This window comes from Mandrillus leucophaeus, unplaced genomic scaffold, assembly GCF_000951045.1.
Source record: "Mandrillus leucophaeus isolate KB7577 unplaced genomic scaffold, Mleu.le_1.0 Scaffold772, whole genome shotgun sequence".
In the NCBI taxonomy this organism is placed as follows: domain Eukaryota; kingdom Metazoa; phylum Chordata; class Mammalia; order Primates; family Cercopithecidae; genus Mandrillus; species Mandrillus leucophaeus.
In genome coordinates, this window is record NW_012108386.1 from 908,907 (window position 1) to 933,083 (window position 24,177).

Consider the following 24,177-nt stretch of genomic DNA (forward strand, 5'->3'; position numbering starts at 1 on the left):
AGGATCCTCAATAATTTTTATGACCATAAAGAGATCCTGACACCAAAAAGTTGAAAAGTTTCCATCCTAAGGCAAGGACTTGGCAAGGAAAGCTGAGAGTGAACCCAGAGCCAATAAGTCTACACATACCACAGGGCTTCCAATCAGAGAAAGAATAGAAGTTCCAAGAAGAGAAGAACCACATTAGGCAGAAGAGAAGAAATCATGAAAGCGATGATTCAAGAAAAGGTTCCTCTGCTCTATCTTTCAATCTTTCTAGCTTTCATTTATGTTATCACATATTTAACTTTTCAGAGCTCTTTTTGTTCTCTGAATATCCTGCCTTCTTCCTCTTTTTAACAGTATTTCTTTTTATATGTTTCATGCCTTCTGTAGCTTTTTTATTATCTCTCAAAAAATATTCATGGTTATTACCTTTGAAGTTTTCTTCTTCCTTCCAAATTTCTGATCTTACATTTTCTCTTTCTCAGAGCTCAGGGACATATTTCCAGGTTAAAGGCACATTGCTGTCCAGCACTATGTGAAAATAATCTCACACAAACATACATCATTGCATATTTTGAAAATGCTAAGAATAAAGTAAAAGATGCCAGTTGCGTTTAAGAAAGGGAAGAAGTAGTTTTTAAACGAAGAATTAAGCATCAGAATGGGATCGAACTTGTTAACAGCAACATTGAAAGACAGAACATAATGGAATAACATCTGGATGGAACATCAATATTCTGAGGGTGATGTTTTCAGCATGCATTTTGTGCAACCGGACTCTCATTTAGCGTGAACATAATCTAAAGACATCCCCAGGCATGCAGAGTCTTTGGAACTCAGCCCCAGGCATCCTTTCCCAGGAAGCAAGGGGAGAATGTGCTCTGCTAAAGCAAGAAGATAACCAAGAAAGATGAAGTCAGGGGACCCAGTAACTGGGGAAACCAACATGAAAGAAAGGCGAAAGAGGTCCCCATGACGGTGATAGAAGCCCTGGGAGGAATACTGAGCAATCAGGCTGGAGCTGACCAGAACCAAGTAGGATGGGGCAGAAGCTCCAACAGAGGCTCCTGTAAGATGTTGGGGTTGTTAGATGCCCTCCCAAGGGGTCACATGTATACTATGGGGTTGCAGAGGATGGAGGGAGACCACAGACTCTGGAGGTAGATCACATGGGTTGGAATAAGCTCTTTCATGTATGAGCTCTGAATTTGTTCTCTTCATGCCTCACATGAAATATGAGGATAATAAGATAACTAATGTTAATGTTGTAAGCTTTCAATGAATTTGGAAGTGCTTGGAATAGTGCCTGACACACAGCAAGTGCCATGTTTATGTTACCTTGAAAATAGAGGAATTGACAGTTTGATAGATCAATAGATGACAAATCTACAGAGGGTAGAAAGAACATTACATTACAGGGGCTATGTCAGGTGATAAATTAAGCATATAGAAAACTGAGCAAAACGAAAATAGACACTACTCCAGAGAAAACAAAAATTGAGTACCAAAGGAAAAATCAGTATTGAAGGTTTAGCTGTATAAATACTGAATATTGACTTAACAAAAATTATGACATAATTCTATCAGTGGAACAGAATACAAGAAGTGTGAGTGAATTGGTGGCATGTGTGATAATAGCTGTACCTTATTCTTCCATATAATAAAAATGCCAATAAAAGATGCCAATAAAAATGCCTAGGATTGGAAAAAATAGAAAAACTAAAATATAAGCATGTTTATATTTAGCAACATAAAAGTAAAACCCCAAATAATCCATTAATAGGAGAGCATAGTTTTTCCTAGTAAGCTTATATAGCTGTTTTATTTTAACTCTTTAAAATATGTGAATATATATTGTGTTAAAAATTAATGGGCAATAGAGAAAAGGAACAAAATGAATCAAGACAGGGAAGAAGAGAAGATTAGTTTTGAGAAAACGTAATCAAAGAAAGGCACAAGAACTTAAAAGTAAGTTTCAATAATATCTGCAGAAATATTTCTGATTTAGTGAACAAGTTTGTAACATGAAACAGATTGCTTTGAAAATAGAGCAAAGAAAATTTCTAGTAACAAAAAAGATTGCCAAAATAAAGTATTTAGTGGTAGGCGTCAGTAATTCATGGCCAGATTAGTAAATTGGAAGATAAAATAGAAGAAATATCCCCAAATATGGATTAAAAAGTCAAAATGAAAATATTGCAGAAATTTTGAGGGAGCCCGGGACAGTTTTAGGAGACTCAGTGTTTGTTTGATAGTTGTTTGAAATAGAACAGAGAGAGGGAAGAGAAGAAACTAATCCAAGAAATAATAAAGTAAACATTTCCTGGAAGTCAATGTAAATCCTCAGTTGGAAGTGGCCATGAGATGCTGAAGAACAATAATGTAATATCCGGGAAAATTTTGATGATATTTCTGATTTCCAGTGATAAAGAGAAAATCTAACAACTTCTCAAGGGGAAAAGCCCCTGAAGAATTAGAGCGAGACTGCAGTGAGGAATCTCTGGAGATGCCAACCTGGTGGTGCTTTGAACCTTCTTATGGGAAGTGAATTGTACTTATCCATCACACCACTCCATGCTTGCAACCCAAATCCCTTCACACATGTAAACACTTGGCTACCCCTCTCTGGGAAAAAAAAGAATTACTCTGGGTTGTATTTTAACAAAATAAAAAAAGTTAACCCAACAGAGGAAGTAGATATGTATTACAAGGAAGGCTGATGACAGGACAAGCCAGTCCGTGAGACGCACAGTGAGTTCCAGTCATTGCTGGTGATTTTGCTAAAGTTTTTTTCTTCTTCTTTGTTTTTGTTTTTTGTTTTGTTTTGTTTTTGATGGAGTCTCACTCTTTTGCCCAGGTTGGAGTGCAGTGGCACAATCTCAGCTCACTACAACCTCCGCCTCCTGGGTTCAAGTGATTCTCCTGCCTCGGCCTCCCGAGTTGCTGGGATTCAGGCATGCACCACCACACCCAGCTAATTTTTGTATTTTGAGTAGAGACAGGGTTACACCGTGTTGGCCAGGCTGGTCCTGAACTCTTGACCTCAAGTGATCCGCAGGCCTTGGCCTCCCATAGTGCTGGGATTACAGGCGTGAGCCACTGTGCCTGGCCTTGTTGAAACTTTTTATACAACATTGAGAATGGATTGTTACAAACGTAAAAGATATAGTATAAAAATATTGACACTAAATTGCTACATGATTTTAACAAGTTACCATTAGTGAGGAGAAGAGTTAGTGAGGAAAACTGCAAAAATGTCTCCCCTGGTTTTGATGGTTGCCCAGCTGTTGGTTAATTCTCCACAATGAGTAGAAAGGTACACTTACTGACAGTTTGAGGTCAACCATTAAAAGAGAAATAGGATTTATGACTACAAAAATCACTAAAAGAAACAAATAGAAAAAAAATCAATTCAGAAAAAAATCAAAGGAAAACATGAACTTGTTTTTAGATCTTAAAAGAGGATTAATGTTCGGTTACAAAAAACAACACGACTGTTTTTAGTTTCAACAGCAATACTTGAATCTATCATTTTCATTTGTCATTGTGTAATGCTTGACAGTTTCTTATTGCTTTCCTGTTCTTCAATAGCAATTAGTTTATCGTATCGTTGTGTCTGGATACAGTTTCTAAGAGTCTACTTGGTTATCTGCCAGACCGAGTTTCTTAAAGACCACCCTGGAAATGAGAAGAGGACACTGGCTCTCGTTTCCCTCCTTGTGTCTTCAGCGTGGGCTCTGTGCTCTCTTCCCTTATCAGGATTTCAACTGCAGAATACCCATATTATACAATTAAGATTTTTTTTTTTACTCTATTGCATTGCTAAAATCCAATTAAAATGATAAAGAATGAAAAGAATCAGAATTCAAGGAAAAAACCCTCATATTTAATGAAACAGAAGCAGCTAAAAGTGCAGCCTTAAACACAAAATATGCAAAGGATGTGTGTCTTGAGCAGGAGAGTGCAAGGAAGCTGAAGAGTTCAGCCCTGCTGGCTCAGATTCGACGCAGAGAGAGTTTCTTCACAGATGGCATCATCTAGAAAGGCCCATCCAGCAATCTTTTGAGTAGATACAGGTGTGAGGGCATGACCAGGCCATGGAGAGGGGAGAACCATCCTGTGGAAACAACAGGAGGCCTGATGCTGAAGGAAAACCCAAACTGACACTTTACACCTGTATGTGACCTGGTCCACGGAGGGTGCAGAGTTGAGGGGGTGAAGAGAAAAGAAACAAGGGCTCTATTTTAGCCTACCTACAGTCAGGCTAACTTCTAAACTTGAAGGAGATAAACTCAAAAAGAACAGAAAGTAACAAACTTGGTAAGAGTGAGTTTGAGAAAAAAATACCAGAATGAAAGCTCTAGATGGCCACAGCCCTATATCTTCCTGCTCCTCTCCATAGCTAATTATCAAACCTCGCTGCCCCCTGCAAAGAGGAATGCCACAGTTAACAAGAAATGAGCAGAGGCACTGCAGAGGGAAAGCGGCAAGGGCATGAGCAGCAGATATACAACGATCGCACATTACATGAAATTACCCTGTGGAAGAGGAAAAGATTCTCCAGAGTCTCAACAAATTACTATGTAATCTCTTAAAGCTAAAGAAAGAAAGCAAAAAAAAAAAAAAAAAAAAAAAAAAGACCCATGTTTTCAAAGTAGAGCTTATACAGCAGAGAAGAGTTAAAAATGAGCTGGTCTGCTTAACCTTGCTAGTAATTACTGAAATGCAAATTAAAACACAAATGAGATATGCTTCAGAATCACATTTGGCAAGAATTAAAAATCTGAAAGTATTACGTGTTCTTGCTGAGAGCAAAGAAAACTTGTGACACTCTCCTAACGAGCTGGGAAACTGGTATAATCATATCAGGGGGCAGCACCTAGTTAAGTTTAAAAGGCACAGACCGGGCCGGGTGCGGTGGCTCAAGCCTGTAATCCCAGCACTTTGGGAGGCCGAGACGGGCGGATCACGAGGTCAGGAGATCGAGACCATCCTGGCTAACACGGTGAAACCCCGTCTCTGCTAAAAAATACAAAAAACAAAAACTAGCCGGGCGAGGTGGCGGGCGCCTGTGGTCCCAGCTACTCGGGAGGCTGAGGCAGGAGAATGGCGGGAACCCGGGAGGCGGAGCTTGCAGTGAGCTGAGATCCGGCCACTGCACTCCAGCCTGGGCGACAGAGCGAGACTCCGTCTCCAAAAAAATAAAATAAAATAAAATAAAATAAAATAAAATAAAATAAAAGGCACAGACCTTAAGATCCAGCAATTCCATTCCCAATTCTACAGCCTAGAACAACTCTCACTGAGGTATACAAAGATTGACATTCGTGTGTGTCAGGGTGAGTGTTCGTGAATGTTAATGACAGCATTGTAACAGGGAAAGATGAAAAATAACCTAATTGTTCGTTATTAGGAAAAGGGGTAAATAAATTGTGACATATTCTTAAAATGGAATTATATAGAGTAGTAAAAGTAAAAAACTGGAAGTATATGTTTCTATGTAAATATCACAATGAATAAAAATAAATCTGGCATGCAGATTTGTACACTTAAAAGATGTGATAAATTTATTTTTTCAGCAATTAAATTGATGCTTACTCTAGACTCTAAAGCTATAACAGTGAATAAGACACAAAAATATCTTCCTTTATGGAGAGTCTCTTCTGGTGGGGGAACCAGACAATAATCAAAATATGTAAGCGTGTTATGTAGTGTATTTGAAGAAGTAAGTGATATTGAGAAAAAATAAGCCGGGATGGAGGAGATGGAGAGTTGAGAGTGTGCAGTTTTGAATAGGATGATGGGGCTAGGCATCCCCGACAAGTGACACTTGAGCAAAGCTTGAAGGAAGTGAGAGAGCTGACTGTGCAGCTATCTAGGGGGAAGAGTATTCCAGGCGAAAGGAAAAGTAAGTGCGAAACCTTTAAGTCAGGAGCCCCCGGTCTTTGTCAATGAATAACAAGGTGTTACAAGGGGGAGCTGGGTGCAAATGGTGGGGAGTCTCCTAGGAGAAAGAGGAGGACAGGTTCTGAGGAAGTAGGGGGACCTGGAGCAGACCTCGTGGGCCACTGCAGAGGCTCTGGCTTCTCTGAGATGGGAGCACTGGAAGGTGTGCTGTTTGCTGTGCTGAAGAATGACATATCTGCTTTTCTGAAACTTTTGTTTGGAAATTATTTCAAACTTACAGAATAGATACAAGAAAAAGACTGATATAAAAATACCTATATGTCCTTGTACCAGCTTCACCTGTTGTTAACCCCATTAGCTCCATCATTTGTGCCCATGTGCTCTCTCTATATACACACATGCACATAGGTGTCTTTCTTGAAAAATAAAGAGAAAAAGGACATGTTTAGAATAGTGCTTATAAAACAAGAGAAGATAAACAAGAGCTGGAGTGCTATGTTCACCAGTAATTGAGGAAAATTAAAACAAAAATAAGATAGACTTTCACTACCATCAGATTTGGAAAAGAAATTAGTTCTGACAATAATGTTATTGATGATATATAATAAAGGAAATTCATATGTATGTGTCTGGGTGTGTGTGTGTACATATATATGCTCCTATATATGTGTGTGTATATGTATAGATGTGTATACAAACATATATACATACGTTTGTATGTATTGTGTATATATGTATATGTTACATATGTGTATATAAACATATATACACAATACATACACACAATTTCCCCCCCAACAATTGAGAGTATGTCATGACCTTTACTCGTAAATCTTCAGTGTGTATTTCCTAGGAATAGAAAATACACAACCACAATACAATTATTAATTTCAGTAAATGTAACATTGACACACTATCTTAATCTACTGTACATATTACAATTCGTCAGTTGATCCAATAATGTCTTTACAGCATTTTTCTGCCCGGGACAAGATTTGATCTAGAGTCAGCTGTTGCTTTTAATTAGTAGAGAGGGCAGAAGAAAAAGAAACCATAGAATACAAATTGGCAAAAATTATTTCGAACACACAAAAGAACACAATATATGTGAATGGTGTAAATTTCCTACTTAAAACACAGGGACTTTCAGATAGGACTTGAAACAATTAAGAAAGCTAGTCATAAAAAGCGTATCTTAAAAAGAATAGACCTAGAAAGGACAAAAGATATTCCAAGTATCGTCTAACAAAAATAAAATAAAAGTGCCGATATCAACAAGATACATGTAGGAAAGACTAAGCATAAAATATGAAACAGTGGGATAGTATTCCTTCATAAAAAGCATTTCATCAAAAGGTGATAGTAATCAACATTTGTGCCCCAAATGAGAAGATTAACATTTATATAAATAAATACTCAAGGAATTATTAACTGATCCACAATCAGAGTGAAGAGAAAAACTCTTACAAACTGATAGTTCAAGTAGAAAAACAAACTTACAGAGAATGTGAGCAACAGTATCAACAAACTTGTTTTTTGGAGATTTATGCCAAAATTTATTCTGAAACAAAAGAGCACATTTGTTTTTCTGATGGCAATGAATTATAAAATAATTTTCATCCCATATCAGGCTATAAATAATGTCCGCACATAGTTAAAGATACATAAATAATAGAGACCATGTTATCTAAACTAAGAAAAATATAAATAGATATATTAACAAAGAATGGTAACAAAAATCTATCCAATTAGGGATTAGATATGACGTTTAAAAAGAAAGAAAGGAACTAGTTAACATTTTTGGCAGATGCTGTGTTTATATTAGAAACTCTGAGTATAGCAACAAAATAGATATTGAAATAAGAGCAACAAATAAATATTGTTCCCGTGCATAGTGACAATACCCAATTATAAAAATATAATACAGAACAATTCAATTTACAATAACAACTCAAACTATAACATTTCTAGAAATGAACACAGTAGAAATTTTATTAGACCTCTATGTGGAAACTACAGAATTTATGAAAGAAAAATATTAAAAATAAGTAAATAGAGGCTTGGTGTGGTGGCTCATACCTGTAATCCCAGCACGTTGGGAGATTGAGGTAGGGACATTGCTGGAACCCAGGAGCCATGTTCAAGCTTCTGCACTCCGGACTGGGGGACAGGGTGAGACACTGTCTCAAAAATAAATTAACAAAATCAAATAAAAATAGAAAACAATGTTCATGGAAAGGAAGATTTATTACACTAAACATGCCAATTAATTTGGAATTACCTGATAAAATTAGCCTTACACAAATCAAAATTTTAAGGTAGTTTTGTGGAAACCTAAATTGAGCAAGTTATTTAACTTATTTGTCCTCAGTTTCTTTATCTGTAAAATGAGGATAATCCATCTTCATAGGACTGCTGTGAGGATTAAAGGAGATAATATGTACAAAGGGCATTGAATAATACTGAGTATATGTTGAATGTTATGGAAATGTGTATTGTTGTTTCCTTTTCTGTGTAATCATATATGATATATTCTATCTTATTCTCAATGAATAATTTACTATTATTAAGATGTATTACTTTTATAAGGTGCAATAAATGAATAGAAAGGATCCATACAAGAAGAGAGGAGAAAGAACAGCACTAACTTTTGTTGTGTATCTAGCATGTGCAGTGATGGTTCATGTATAACACATTGTGTCCTGGGCTGAGGCAGAGGAGGGGCGATGAGGAGGAGCCGGGCCTAGCAAGGACATTCACTCCCTTGCCTCACATCTTGTAGGATAGTCTTTAAAAAAAACAGTTTATGTGTGCATGTGTCTTTATAGTAGCATGATTTATAATCCTTTGGGTATATACCCAGTAATGGGATGGCTGAGTCATATGGTATTTCTAGTTCTAGATCCTGGAGGAATCACCATACTGTTTTCCACAATGGTTGAACCAGTTTACAATCCCACCAACAGTGTAAAAGTGTTCCTATTTCTCCACATCCTCTCCAGCACCTGTTGTTTCCTGACTTTTTAATGATTGCCATTCTAACTGGTGTGAGATGGTATCTCATTGTGGTTTTGATTTGCATTTCTCTGATGGCCAGTGATGACGAGCATTTTTTCATGTGCCTGTTGGCTATATGCATGTCTTCTTTTGAGAAATGTCTGTTCATATCCTTTACCGACTTTTTGATGGGGTTGTTTGGTTTTTTCTTGTAAATTTGTTTGAGTTCTTTGTAGGTTCTGGGTATCAGCCCTTTGTCAGATAAGTAGATTGCAAAAATTTTCTCCCATTCTGTAGGCTGCCTGTTCACTCTGATGGTAGTTTCTTTTGCTGTGCAGAAGCTCTTTAGTTTAATTAGATCCCATTTGTCAATTGTGGCTTTTGTTGCTGTTGCTTTTGGTGTTTTAGACATGAAGTCCTTGTCCATGCCTTGTCCTGAATGGTATTACCTAGGTTTTCTGCTAGGGTTTTTATGGTTTTAGGTCTAACATTTAAGTCTCTAATCCATCTTGAATTAATTTTCATATAAGGAGTAAGGAAAGGATCCAGTTTCAGCTTTCTACTTATGGCTAGCCAATTTTCCCAGCACCATTTATTAAATAGGGAATCCTTTCCCCATTTCTTGTTTTTGTCAGGTTTGTCAAAGATCAGATGGCTGTAGATGTGTGGTATTATTTCTGAGGACTCTGTTCTGTTCCATTGGTCTATATCTCTGTATGTTTATTGCGGCACTATTCACAATAGCAAAGACTTGGAATCAACCCAAATGTCCATCAGTGACAAATCGGATTAAGAAAATGTGACACATATACACCATGGAATACTATGCAGCCATCAAATAGGATGAGTTCGTGTCCTTTGTAGGGACATGGATGCAGCTGGAAACCATCATTCTCAGCAAACTATCACAAGAACAGAAAACCAAATACCGCATGTTCTCACTCATAGGTGGGAATTGAACAACAAGATCACTTGGACATGGGAAGGGGAACATCACACACTGGGGCCTATTATGGGGAGTGGGGAGGGAAGAGGGATGGCACTGGGAGTTATACCTGATGTAAATGACGAGTTGATGGGTGCTGACGAGTTGATGGGTGGAGCACACCAACATGGCACAGGTATACCTATGTAACAAACCTGCACGTTGTGCACATGTACCCTAGAACTTAAAGTATAATAAAAAAACAAAACAAAACAAAAACCTCCTTTAATTTCAGAGGGGGCTAATGGCCTGCAAGGAAGGCACTGTATTTCCCAACCTCCCCTGAGGCAAAGCGTGGTTATAGTCTTTTGGGAAATGGGCAGAAATGATGACTGCATCTTCTTTCTTAGAAGTTCCAGCCACTCTCTTTCCCTATCCTATAGTCTTGAATGCAGACATGGTGCTGGTGAGATAGTTCTGTCCATTAAGAAAAGGGGAACATCCCCAAAACGGGTAGAACAATCAAACAAAAGGAGCCTGGTTCTTGAATGCCCTCCTGGATCAAAGACTTCTGCTTTCCCTGGATAATTTGCTTACCCCTGGTCTGTCATATAAGACAGAAATAAATTTCTACGTTGTTTGAATCAAAAAAAAGAAAAAAAACAGTTTATGCTTTTTTTATTAAAAGAAAAGGAAAGGTACATTGCAAATATGACTTTACAATTGATAATACAATAGGGTGGGAGTTTTTCCTATCATCCCCTTTATCTGTTTCCTTAAAAAACTGATCCTTTTTGTTACAGAGTCCCCACTGCAGTTTGATAATATGTAATAATAATGCCTATTTTTAAATTGCATTCAGCCTAAGTGTGATATAGCTACAAAACAATCTTTCTATCACTTTCTACTACCTAACATACAACTTCTATCAATCCTGTTGGCGTATATTTTAACCTGATTTGCATATGAATATTTTGTTAGTGGTATTCAGTGTGAATATGATTTTATATCTTAGCTTTAAAACTCAGCATATTATAATCACATAATTTTCTGTTCCTAAATTATTTTTAAAGCTGTAATTCTGCAATGCTGTGACCCATGTGGCACGGGTCAGATGGGGTTACAGGAAGCTGCCAGGGTGGAGCCCCCTCTTCCCCCACCACCGCGGAGGTCCTCCCGCCTGTGCCCTGGGAAGGGGAGCTTGGAAATCCCGCTGCAGTGATTTCAAGTCCGAGGGGACGCCGCAGCGTGCTGATGGGTGTTTTTGTTCTTTTCTTCTTTGTGCTTCAGTTAAACAAGAAATCAGGTCCAGAGCCGAGTTTAAGGCATTCGTGGCTTCATGTGTAGCCACTGCCTGTCGGTCTTTGACGTGCACGGCCCTGGGGAGAGGGACAGTGGGGCTCTGTCCGCGCTCCCAAGAGCAGGTCCCCGCGGCCCCGCCTCGGACCCTCCTGGTGTGCGCCCAGTGCCAAGTCCGTCTGTGCTCTCTTATTCAGCCGGAACAAGGACTGTCTGCAGCTGCTAATGATGTCGTGTCAAAACTGAAGCGAGGACACCATAGTGATGGGAGGTGGCTGCCAGGGAACCCACAGCCTGAAAACCCTGCATGAAAGGACAGGAAAGTGACACTAACAAGTTAGTGCCCAAATATCCATTAGGTGGAAAACAGAGTGTGCTACGGATCAATATAAAAAGAGAGAGAAAATGCAAATTAGTCATCCTTGGGTGACTAAACAAATTATATTAAACCAACAAATAACCACTCTTCCCCGTTACTTCCAGCCCGCTCTGCCCTGAGCTGGAAGGAGGGCCTGGAGAGGCCGGCAGAATTTCTGCAAAGCACGCACAGGGCTTATGTCCCAGCTCCAAGGTGTGGACATGAAGTTTTGCAGTCACACGTTTTCTTGTGAATCTGTGACACATTTGTAAAATACATTTAAAAAGTTTGCCTTAAATGAAGTGTGGGAAAATTAAAGAAAAATCGCATATGAAGTGCCAGAGACATCATGAATAGGCTCATTCTCTTAGGAAAAGAAGACAAGAAGAAAGAGATGAAGCTATTTTGATAGTGTTAACGGATGTTCATGACTGGGACCCTTGAAAAGTGTAACAGTTGACATGCTTCATGAATCACAAGAGAAAAGCTAATTTCTGTTTGTCTAGTTTTGAATTATTTCATGATGTTATTCCTGGCAGGGACTGTATTTGGAATATGCATCATATCATAAATAATTAATTATCTGAAAATTAAACTAGCCAGGATTCTATCTTATTCTCAATGAATAATTTACCATTATTAATTTTAATATAAAAGTAACTATTTTTTCCTGGTTATTTCTGATTATAAAAGAATTGTATACTCAGTAGAAAGTTTATGAATCAGTTGAAACTATAAAAATGCAGACACAAAATGTCTACAATGTATCCACTCAGGGAACCAATACTAACACATCTGGAATATTTTTCAAGAGTTTTCTTTATGTGTTTTTTAGAATAACTGAATTCATATTATATGTTTTTTAAATTTTGCTTTGGATACAGTGTTATTTAAAACTATAGGAGACATGCTTAATAAATTTAATTTTAAAGATTGTATAATCTGTTATTGATATATTATGATTTAATTACTTATTACCATATTAAAGGAAAGTTTAAATGTTTTCCTTATTAAAGGTAATCCTAAATTGAATATATTTGACTTTAATATTTGTCTACCTTTCAGATTATTACCTTAGAATAAATTACCCCAGCAGTGGAATTGCACTGTCAGTAAGTATGAAAAATAATACCATTCTTGTTAATATTGTCAAAATTCCCTTTAGATAAGTTTCTGTTTGACTCTCACTAGCAGTAGCTGAGCTAATGAGCTCTATCCGTTATCCTCGTTTCTTTAATATTTGTTACTTTAGCACTGAAATCATCTCATTTGAAATTGGATTTTTTTTTAATAATTAAGAAGTTGATATCTTTCGAATGTATACTAACCAATTACAATTCATTTTATGTTGTGGTTTATTGGTTCATGGGCTTTGTTTAAAAGATGACCTTGCTTATGTGGAATAAATGGGTAATGAATTTGGACAAACACTTCCACTAAGAACAGCTAGAAAATATGGCAAAATATTTGTTAGATACCATGGAAGAGCCAATAACTCAGTGAAGCACTGGGCCAGGGTGAGGGGAGAAGTGAAGCCAGGCAGGTGGCTGTGGATTTAAGAGTCTTTATCTTAGGAGTTGTTTGCTGGTGTCAGAGGGAACAGCTGAGAGGCTGAGCTGCAATTTGGGCAGCTTCAAGGGGACAGAGGATTCAAGACTCACCAAGAGGAAAGATGACTGGCGAATCTAGGCCTCACTTTTGATTGGGACCCTGAAGAGCTGCTCCCAGGTAATGAAGTATAAGTTGGTGGGCCTTACCAGAGACTGCAGCTCAGCTGGGTATCACCTTGGTTATTCACATTGGATTAGGGTCATCTTCAGGTGCCAGTGTCTCCAGGCCCCTTGCAAAAACAAATTAAATCCTCTCTAGGGAAAGATAATGTCATAGTAGATCTGACCTTACTTCTACAGGCAATTTTCCAAACATGATGTCTATATCTGACACTTCTTTTATATCTCTTGAAATCTTCCCAGTCCTCACTCTTACTTTAGCCACTGTTACCCACTGTTAGCACATAGTACATGCTACTGTAGAAAAGACTCCATTTGATATTTGATAAATAATTTGTGGTATAATCATACAATGAAATTTTCTTCTGCAACGAAAATAAACAGTTCTACATGCAAAAACATGAATGGCTGCATGCGGTGGCTCACGTCTATAATCCCAGCACTTTGGGGTCCTGAGGCAGGTGGATCACTTCAGCCCATGAATTTGAGATCAGCCTGGGCAACATGGTGAAACCTCATCTCTACCAAAAATACAAAAGTTAGCTGGGCATGGTGATACGTGCCTGTAGGACCAGTTACTCAGGAGGCTGAGGTGGGAGGATGGCTTGAGCCCACAAGGTCAAGGCTGCAGTGAGCCACCTTGCACTCCAGCTTGGGTGACACAGTAGGAACTTGTCTCAATAAATAAATAAATAGATCTTACAATCTTAATATTGAACAAAAGAAGTCAGACATGAAGAATACATATTAAATCATTCTATTTATACAAAGTTCAAAAACAAGCAACCATAAACTCTAACAAAGTAAAGGGAGAAAAATCATATGGCCATTTCAATAAATGCAGAAAAATCATATGATAAAATTCAGTATTCCTTAGCAAACCTAAAGTAGTGAACATATTCATTAGTGATATATTGAAAGTTTTTCCTTTTAAATTGGATGCCTACTACCGGAGGTTCCTTGACAGTAAAATAAAGAAAGATAAATAAAATATATAAAGATGGCAAGAGAAATAAAATTGCCATTATTTGCAGACAACATGATTATGTGTGTGGAAAACGTAGATGATCTATTAGAATTAATGAGTGAATTTAGCAAGATTGCTGGATAGACTTGAATATGTAACACACAATTTTAGGTTTATATGTCATCAAGGATTAGACAACAAAATTAAAAGTAATACTATTCACAGTGACATCATAAAACACTAAATATCTAGGGATAAATCTAACAATAGATAAGGTTTCTACACTGGAAACTTGAAAACAGCATTGAGATAAGTTAAAGAAGACAAATAAGCAATGCTACCTACCTTGTCCTTGAATCAGAAGATTGTATATTATTAAGATGCCAGTTTCCTGTGAAATGATTAAACTGATACAATCCCTACTTAGAAATGGCAGCAGTTGTGTGTGCGCATATGTGTAAACTGATAGGATAATTCTAAAATTAATACATTTAGTCCCAAGACACACAGGAAGAAGAATGAAAAATTTGAAGGATTTATACTCTGGATATAAAAATTTATTATTAAACTGGAATAATTAAAAGACTGTGTCATTGGTGCAAGGATAGATAAACAGACCAAATGAACAGAACAGAGAGTAAAGAAATAAGTCCACATGTATACAGTCACTTGATTGGAGAGTAGTGGCAAAAGGACAATAAATAAATGATGCTAGATTAGCTGCATATCCATAAGAAAAAGGTTTAATCTTATCCTCAATTCAAACTCACCACAAAACCAAAACCCAAGTGGGTGATAGATCTAAATGTGATAAATAAATCAATAAAATATCTAAGGACATAACAGGAGAATATATTTTCAAAAGTAGGGAACATTTTCCTAAATGCCAAAAGTGTTAACCATTACCCCCAAAAAAAGTAATTATAGGAAGACCATATTAAAACTAAGACACTTAGTATAAGCCAAATGCAAGCCCCTGAGTCACAGAAGATATTTGTTGTGCATATAACTGACAAAGGACCTGTAACAACAACAAAACAACTTATTTTGAGGTGAGTCTCATTCTATTGCCCAGGCTGGAGTGCAGTGGGGCAATCATAGCTCACTGCAACCTCCAACTCTTGGGCTCAAGTGATCCTCCCACTTCAGCCTCCTGTAGTTAAGACTACAGGTGTGCACCACCACGCCTGGTTAATTTTTTAAATTGTTTGTAGAGATGGGACCTTGCTATGTTGCCTAGGCTGGTCTTCAACTCCTAGGCTGAAGTGACTCTCCCACCTCGGCTTCTCAGGCACTGGAATTATAGGTGTGAGCCACTGCACCTGGCCTCAAATTTTTTTTAAATGCCTAAAATCTATTTTTAAAATGACAAACAACACAATAGAAAAAGTGGGCAAGAAATTCTAACAGGAAATTCGCCGAGAGAATATACAAATGATCAAAACACGTATGAAAAAGTAATCATGCTCATTAGTCATCAAGGAAATGCAAATTAAAGCCACAATGAAATTCTGTTATACACCAAATAGAAGGGCTAAAATTAAATAGGATGACAGTAGCAAGCACCCATAAAAATGCAGAGCTCTCATACGCTGCTGGTGAGAATGTCAACTGGTAGAGTCATTTGGAATACTGTTTTCTATTATATATTAAAGCTGAATTTATGCATGCCCTAAATCCCTGTAATTCTACTTCTAAGTTTAAACCCAACAGAAATGTATAGAGATGTCAAAAGATGTGTACAAGAATGTTTTATAGGAACATTATCTTTAGTAGACAAATACTAAAAGCAAATCAAAATTCCATCAAGATTTTAATGAATGAATAAGCTGTGATATATTCATACAATGGAATACTATTCAGTAATTAGGATGAACTAATTATGGCTGCACACAATACAACACTATAAATCTTGCAAACATGATACTGAGAGAAAGAAGCCAGACACAAGAAATGCATACCATATGATGCCATTGTATAACAAAGTTCAAATGAAGATAAACCTAATCTACGATGTTGGAAGTGAGGACAGCGGTTGCCTTCGGAAATGAGCACAGGGTACCAATAGCAAGGAGATTAAGAGGAGCATATGGGGTTTGGGATTGTTCTAACTGTTGGTCTGGGTTCTAATTTCATGATATGTGCCTTTGTGATAATCCCTCCTGCTGTGTACTAACGTAATATACTTTCTGAGTATATTATATAAACAGTACAGTATATTCTATTTTTCATTCAAGGTATTCCTAGGACGGAAAACAAATAAGTCATTTACAGGTTTATGGAATTAAACATTCAAGGGTAGAAGCAGCTTCAAGCTCACTCTGATCTTGTTACTAAGAAATCTTCATTAAATGTGCAAGTGTAACACTGGCAGCAATGTTAAGACGCTGACCCAGGGTTTGGCCAAGTGCCTTAAATTTATTCAGTTGGTTTCCCATCTTGGCCATCCTTCATCACATCTTCACTTGTTATACTCCATGGGTAATCTCATCCTAGCCAGTGGTGTTAACTACTGCCTCTGTGTTTAAGCCTGTACACCAAGCATAAATTGAACAATTATAATACTTCCCTCAGTCCCATCTAGTCAAGGGTGATGTTTTTGTTTCTATGGGGAATAATTTGTTGTATTTCACATAGAATTGCATAACAGATATTGTTTGGTTTATGTATGGTCTCAAGGATTGTAATTTGGTTACAATTAGTTAGCTATTAACTAATGATTACTGATCAATGAGCTATACCACCTTCTCCCAGCATGGATTATAGCTATTCCTGCCATCCCTTAAGAATCATTCTTCTAAGCCAACTAATGCCCAAACCATCTTTCCAAGGATGTTTGTCTAGCAAACAGCCAGGCTGTGTGGAAATATCTCTCTGGGGCAGAGGGCAGACTTGTTTTCTGTGCAGTGTGATAAAGATGATGTCTCCTTTGGGGAAAAGGCAAGTAGGTTTACTTACAGGCCCCTTATAAAGGATGGGGGTTTCCTGAGCTTGGGGTTCTTTGGCTGCGATGTATGCACAGCTTCACTTGCTTGCCTCTTCACTCCCCTGTGGAAATTGCGGGGTGAGGGGACTGAAACAAGCACAAAACTCATGCTGCCTGCTGTGCTGTGAGCAAAAAAAAAAAAGTTGTTTATGACCTGGGAGTCTTGTCTCTCCTGCCAGCATCCTTGAAAATGTGGTAGGCTAACCTGTTTGTCTGCAAGGAGAGTAAAATTTTAGACCTTTTGTAATTCTTGAAAGAGATATACTTGGCTTCATCTAGTGTTGCTACTATGTTTGCAATACAGCCCCAAACCTAGATTCTGAGTTTAACAGTATCCTAGATAAGTACCAAGATATTATAGGCCTAAATTGCATAAGTTGGACAGTGACCAAACAGCCCTCTTCGTTCCCCCTCTGCCTAGGGCGTGGGCTTCACACTACTACCTCCCAAGCAGTCAAGGAGCCTCAGCCTTGATTCAGGGCAAAGAGTCTTGGCCTGTGTTTTTCTGCAGGAGAATAGTCCCTGGAGAGGAGGTTGTGCCAGTTCCCAAACACTGACCAGTGTAACTCAAAATGAAATATTCAATGCCTGATAAGTGATTTGTGTTGATGGTGCTCCCAAAATGGGTAGAATAATAACTCAGCACGGAGTTCTCTTCCATGCACTTCAAGAAATGTTCTTGATCAGCTTCCAACATTGAAGAATGAGGTGTCTCCATTTCCTCTTCCCTATAATCCTCATAGTCTCTGACTCTATTTTTTAAACAATCTTTCTCTTTAGGCTTTCATCTAGTCTCTTACACTGAGAAGTGTTACTGTCCAACCGTGCATCCTACTCACCACCCTTCGTTTCTGTTCTCATACAACATTCTCACTTCCTTGCCATGTGACCTTGAGTAGCAGAGTCTGGAGAGACTGGGGTACATTTGAAAAAAATTAAAGAAAGTTTTTTTGACTTATTTTCCATTCATATTTGTATTTCTAATCCAGCGTGTTCTTCTGACATTTGGAACCATCTATTCAGCTGTATGATGGACACCTTCCCTTGGGTGCCCTCAGGAATCTAAAGCTCAAATGCTGGAGATGCAGCTCCCCGTGTTCACACTCAACACACTCCTCCTTTTGTGGACTCTAAACCAGTGATTGACATTCAGGCCTATTCAAAATAGATTGTGTGTCAGCTCTCACTGAAAGAGGGTGATTAGAAATGCTAATGTCAAGTTCCCTTTGAATCTTCTGAGTGCAAAACACTTGGCTTTCGGAACTTTGTCTTAATGAATGAAAATGAAAGACACACACAGTGAATATTTTTCCACTTGGAAGGATTTATGTGTATTTTATTTACCTCAAGTTGCAACTAACAATTTTGATGGTTCTTATTGTAACTCTCCTCAGTGACTATAGTGTAAGACAACTTCAATGTTTAGAGGGGAAGAAAAGATTTGCAGTAAGAAACATTGTGTTCACTGCTTCTTACCTCTACTTGTGACTTATACTTAACAACATTAAAAGTAATGTATATTTGCAGGTTTCAGGCAAGGAATAGACTCTATTAGGAATTCCATCCAAAAATATAGTAAGAAGTATTTGTACTCATTTGAGTTCTTTTTGTGGATTCTTATTTTGAATATAATTAACATAGGGCAAGCTGAGAGGCCTGCTTGGCATTACTAACACTGGCTGGTGGGCATTGTCATTGGTTCTTGATAAGATAATTGTTTTAATAAAAAATTGTTTTAAGAAATAAAGATGCAAAAAAGGTAACTAGTTTGCTAACAAAATGTTGTGAATTTTAAAATGTCATATTAAGGTGAATTTTAAAATGCCATGCTGGCCTCAATGGAAGAGTAATAAAACAGCACGAAGTTTAGGGATACATTAGTCAGAAACTCCTTTGACCTTGCCCTTCAGGAACAAACTCATGTCACAGGAAAAAGGAGCAAAAGGAATCAAATAAAAGCCAAGTAATTTAGTGAAATTTTGGTGTTTTTCCTCTTTCCTACTGCTAGAAAAACCACCCTTAAAATTTTGCTAAAATGTCATTAAATAACAGTTGATACCTCTAAGGGAGGAGACCACCCCTCATATTGTCTTATGTACAATTTCTGCCTCCAAAGAAAGAAGAAGTAAAAACTAAAAGGCAGAAATGAAACCCACAGGCAGACAGCCTGGCTCCATGCCCTGGGCCTGGTTAAAGATTGACCCCTGACCTAACCGGTTATGTTATCTATAGATTCCAGACATTGTATGGAAAAGCACTGTGAAAATCCCTGTCCTGTTCTGTTCTGTTCTGTTCTGTTCTGTTCTGTTCTGATTACCGGTGCATGCAGCCCCCAGTCAGTTACCCCCTGCTTGCTCAATTGATCACGACCCTCTCACATGGACCCCATTAGAGTTATAAGTCCTTAAAAGGGACAGGAATTGCTCACTCGGGGAGCTCAGGTTTTGGAGACGTGAGTCTTGCCAAAGCTCCCGGCCGAATAAAGCCCTTCCTTCTTTAACTTGGTGTCTGAGGGGTTTTGTCTGCCACTTGTCCTGCTTCTCCTTTACCTACACTGAGATTTTTTTGCTGCACAGACCTTCAGGCTTGAGAATTTTATAACAGTATTGGAATAAAAACACAAAAGATATGCCTTGATGTCATTCTCAACACCAGAGCACCATCTATTACATTGCTCTCCTGTCTTGTGTCTTATTCTCCAGTATTAAATCTCTTCATTTTTCTCTATGTAATCACTGAAGTGGTCTTTCTAAATGCAAAATTTACTATATCACTTCTCTACTTATAAATTGCAGTGGCTCTTGATTAGTCATAAGTTAAAGAGCAACTTCTTAGTATGTCATTCAAAGTCATTCACAAGCTAGGCCTAACCTATTTCCAGCCTCATCTCTTGACCCCACCTCCCCCAACACCCTGGCTTCACCGTATCCCAGTTATGCTTTAGTGCCCAGCCTTCCCCAAACCTCCACACCCCCCTTGTCAGTTTCATGCCCCTGTGTTCTCTGGGCCTGGGCTCTGACCTCTCTTCCTCACTACAGACTATCTATCGCTGAAGATCCTCTAAGGTTCAGCTCAAATATTACCTCTCAGCCAGGCAGTCCCTCTCACCCCCAAGGAAGAGTAAATTGCTCTGTCTCTTGGCCTGTCTTGAAACATTGCATTTCCACTAGTGGGGTATACACATCACATAACATTGTTGAAATCTGTGAGTTGTCTGTACTATGATTTGTCTATCTCTTGGTATCTCTTAGAAGGAATTTTTGTTTCCTGCTCACGAGGTGTAAATTTGTATTTATATAAAAATTGTGATCAAGTATCTTAATAGCATTTATTGAATATTACCAGACAGAGTTATTCAATCATTGTTCTCTCATTTATTAGGTCTATAATTTGGGCAAATTTCTTTATTTTTCTGAGTATCATGCTTTTTCATCCTTATGAATAGAAATGCCAAGATAAATGGGCAAATGGGTGAATCTATTGGGCCTGGGACTCGAGTAGAAATGACACTTTATGACTTCCAAGGCTAGGTCATAAAAAGTCAGGGTTTCCTCTTTTCCCTGTCTCTGAGGACACATGCCTTGGAAGCCCTTAGGTGACATGTAAAAGATCTGTTACCCTGAAGCATGCTAGAGAGACCACACGGGAAGGCCACATAAAGATAGTGATATCCAAGAAGCTCTAGTTACTACAACCTCCAACTGTTTGAATTTTCCAAGTATAACCCACCAATAATATGAATGAGTGAGCCCTTAAGTTATTCCAGTTCTAACTTTTGAGTAACCCTAGTCAACATGGAATAAAGCGAGAGTGAACAGTCTCTTTGGCAGAAGTTCTGCCAAGTTGCAGATTCATGAGCAGAATGAACATTGTTATAGAGCACTAAGTGTTGTGATTTTTAATACAATCCTCCGAAATTATTATTGCATATGTGTTTTATAATTGAGAGCAATTAGTATGCTTCTTTAATTTTGAAATTCTTAGTTTAAAATTATATGATACTGGTAGACAATTTCCAGAATTTTGGCATAATAACCTACATGTACCCTCTCCCTAGTGAAACAACCTAATTGGTGAAACTGAGAAAAGAAACCCAAACATTTTAAATCTTTGGAACTTGTTCTATGGGCATACAGCATAAAAATAAACATTCATTTAAGAAAATCTACTAAATTTTGCTAAGAACAGTGAGATTTGAGCTACTTCCTGTTCTTTCTTTCCCCATCCAGCTCAGCAAAATGATAGCTTCACTCTGCATAGATGCAGTCAAGAACAAAGCTCTTTCCAATCAGCCAAGAACATAGGCCGTGTATGACTGTTCCAAATAAAGTCAGTCCCTTAAGTATCTCCATGAGAAGTATCTCCATGAGAAGGGCAAGCTACCAGCTCAGTGCTACAAAAGCTCTATTTGAGGCAAGAACAATGAGAAGTCTGGGGCTTCCTTTCTCCACCCAGCTCCTACTCATACCCCAGTTATGGCAGGCCAAGAATACTGGGGCCCCAACTGCCCTCACCTGTAGCTCAGAGAGTCAAAGGTTCCTCACAAAGTGAGGCAAGTTGAGAAGACCAGAGGCTGCTGCCCCAACCCAGTGCCCTGCCTGCGAAGCAGGGGTGTCACTCAGAGAAGTAAGCCACTATCCTTATCCCCACCTCCAGAGCAGCGACACAACAGTTTTGTCCAGCTGGATATGTTGGTCCTAAGAGGAGAAAGCTTGAAAACTCCACTTAAGGGACTGACTTTATTTGGAACCGAAAGTAGGGGAAAGTCAAGCCTAAGGGCTTTCTGGGAAACAGTGGAGGTAAGCAGTGATTGTAAATAATTAAGAGAGGGCTGGTAGTTCCATGACAGGAGCAAGCTGCACTACAAACAAGGTGGAACTTTGGCAGAGAAAACCAGGAAACAGACAGTTAAAAAGAGCCCTCCTGTGGTTGGAACAAATCTCAACAGTGGCCTCAAAGATAGGAAGCAATTTAGGCCCAAGGGCATTATCAAAAACAATGGAATAATCAGCTAGCAATTGATGGAAGCTATAATAATAGCTACATATAATACTGAGACAAGCAGACAGCTTAACAGAATGACTCGGAAGGAGAAAGTCAAAAACAGCCCTGCTAAATTCACCATTATCCCAGGTGACTATGCACACGGCCAAGGTCACATCCTCTGAAGAGCGACATGAGAAATTGCACAGTACAAAAAAATAAAAAAATAGACTGTCTTAAATAGTTCAACAAAGCCACTAAATACATTAAAAAAAAAAGAAACTCTACTGGGGTGTGTGTGTGTGTCTGACTATTCACTGTTACTACAATAGTGTATCTAAAATGACATTTTTAACCAAAAAAATCGCAAGATTTGCAAAAGCAAAAAAGGAAATCAATCTATATACAAGAAAAAAAGGAGGCAACACCAACTGCCTTTGAGAGAGTTCTGTTTTCAAATTTAGCAGACAAAGACTTCAAAGAAGCTATTATAAATGTGCTCAAAGAGGATGGGTGTGATGGCTCATGTCTTTAATCCCAGCACTTTGGGAGGCCAAGGCAGTTGGATCATAAGGTCAGGAGTTTGAGACCAGCGTGACCAAAATGGTGAAAACCCGTCTCTACTAAAAATACAAAAATATTAGCCAGGCGTGGTGGCGCATACCTGTAATCCCAATTACTTGGGAGGCTGAGGCAGGAGAATTGCTGAAACCCAGGAAGCAGAGGTTGCAGTGAGTCAAGATTATGACACTTCATTCCAGCCTGGGCGACAGAGCAAGACTCCATCTCAAAAAAAAAAAAAAAAAAAAAAGTGCTCAAAGAAATAAGGTAAAAAAACTAAAGGAGTAAAGGGAAAGGAAAAGGTAAAATAAAAATAAAAAAGTAAAGGAGGGCATAATGACAATGTCTCATGACTGTGAAATAGAAAATATCATTTCTATATCTCAAGAATAAAGTTAGTATAAATCCAAAGGACATTCTGACAAGTTAAGCTACATGTGGTAAGCCTGGCCTGCATAAAATAACTAAATATATAATAAAAAGGAACTAAAAGTTGCATAGGTTCATTAAAGGAAATAAAAGTCACACTAGAAAATATTTACGTAATGCAAAAAAAGTGATAAATGAGAAAAAGTAGAACAAAAATGACACGAGAAATATAGAAAACAAAAGAAAAATAAAATGTCAGGCATAAATTCAATTTTAGCAATAATAAAAATAAATGTGAAAGGATTAACTATGCTAATCAAAAGTCATAGATTGACAGTCCAGATATAGAAAGATCTCTCTTAGTTCATATGGGATACTATTACAAAATACCATAGACTGGGTGGCTTATAAACAACAGAAATTTCTCACAATTTTGGAGGCTTGATAGTCCAGGATGAAGCTGCCAAGAGATATAGTGTCTGGTGAGGGCTTGCTTCTTTATAGACAGCTGTCTTTTCATCATAACCTCATGTGATGAAAGGGAGAAGGAGTCTTTCTTCAGCCTCTTTACGGAAGAGTAACAATCCCATTTATGAAGGCTTTACCCATGTAACATAATCTCCTCCCAAAGACCCCAATTACTAATACTACTGCCTTGAGGGGTTAGGATTTCAACATAAGAATTCGTGGGGGGACAAAAACATTCAGATTATAGAAAAATCCACCTTTATGTTTGCCACAGGAAACACATTTCAGATTCAAAGATGCAATTAGGTTAAAAGTAAAAGAATGGAATAAGATATAAGATACAAACAGCAGCCATAAGAAAGTTGGAGTAGCTATACTAATATCAGAAAAATATACTTTAGGCCAGCAGTGGCTCATGCCCGTAATCCCAGCACTTTGGGAGGCCAAGGAGGGCAGATCACTTAAGGCCAGGAGTTTGAAACTAGCCTGGCCAACATGGTGAAACCTTGTCTCTACTTAAAATACAAAAAATTAGCTGGTCATGGTGGTGTGCACCTGCAGTCTCAGCTACTCTGGAGGCTGAAGCTGGAGAATCACTTGAACCTACGAAGCGGAGGTTGTAGAGAGCGGCGATGGCACAAC